Source organism: Atractosteus spatula, chromosome 10 (genome assembly GCF_055471065.1).
Source record: "Atractosteus spatula isolate fAtrSpa1 chromosome 10, fAtrSpa1.hap1, whole genome shotgun sequence".
In the NCBI taxonomy this organism is placed as follows: domain Eukaryota; kingdom Metazoa; phylum Chordata; class Actinopteri; order Semionotiformes; family Lepisosteidae; genus Atractosteus; species Atractosteus spatula.
Window position 1 is genome coordinate 21,779,497 of NC_142715.1, and position 1,169 is coordinate 21,780,665.

At 41.1% G+C, this 1,169-nt stretch overlaps 1 non-coding gene across 1 annotated transcript; it reads left to right on the plus strand.

Annotated features, from left to right (window-relative positions):
• The first annotated feature begins 644 nt into the window (after positions 1–644).
• trnat-ugu (transfer RNA threonine (anticodon UGU)) lies at positions 645–716 on the plus strand. Its single transcript has one exon. It is a non-coding gene; the product is annotated as a tRNA-Thr (tRNA).
• Positions 717–1,169: the final 453 nt, after the last annotated feature.

Below are 1,169 nucleotides of genomic sequence, written 5' to 3' on the forward strand. Positions count from 1 at the left end.
ATAAGATGTCGTTTTTGCCTCTTAAAGTTAAAGTCTGCTCCTTTCTTCCTGGTATAGAAATAACATGTTCCATCGTTTAAAAACACCACTAAAAGTAAATTATTCAGCTCTACCGCCTGTGTGCATTGACAAGACATCTCAAAAGGACTTATTAAATAAGAACACGATCCTTCCTGTTACCATTCATGTGGTTGGAGCGTTGTTTCACCCCTTTACATTCTTCTATAATATTTACAGACAGGGCTTTATCACTGGAGTTGTACAGAACAAGTGTGCATCGGTCCTTGAAAATCATCAGTACTGCTGTTTTTCTATGCATAGTTTAATCAAGAGCACTTGATACAAAAAGCTTTCAAATAAAACAGAATTGAAAGACAGTCAAGTAAGGAGGTAGAAAAAAAGCACTACCCGTCTGGGAATCAACCACCATCGCCCGTGTGACTGGATACAAAAATAACAGATTAATTTGTGCCCAGTCTCTTGAAGCTTCGATGCGATTATTTTTCCTTCCTTATTTCTTCCTTCCCATGAATTTACTCAGAGGAAACTCGAAAGTGGGAAACTGCAGGCATTCTTCGTGAGTGGTGGATTGTGATCAGTGAGTATCTGCACATCTCTAAGTCTGTTCCATAACCTTGCCCATCAGGGATGTAGCTCAGTGGTAGAGCGCATGCTTTGTATGTATAAGGTCCCGGGTTCGATCCCCGGCATCTCCAGGTGCTTTATATTACATATCTATTCATCACATCGCAATCTTCTGTTGAGTGAGAACTCTTTGCTCGTGTTCAGAGAGAGCCGGGTTTACACAGTTAAATGCAGGCACACTCGACGTGCTGCAGAGTTGCGCTGCTCTTTTAAATGTACCTCATTTAGTTCTGTTATTATTATTATTTGAACTAATAATTTAGTTCAAATTCAGGAAATCCAGAGATTGCTTCACACTTGTGGCTGTTGCTGAAAACGCCTGTTGAATCTCACCCGGGATTTCTTAAGAGATTATTCAGTGAGCGAGTCCTCCCTCTGGACTCCGTACTAAACTGAAAGCTGCACGAACTCCTCACTGCGTGTCCTGTACTGTTACAAGTGCTCTCGTGTAGATGTAGAGCACAGCCATAAGGAGACGTTGAACTTTTTCCGTTTGTAAAGGAAAATGCAAAAGAGCATGACAA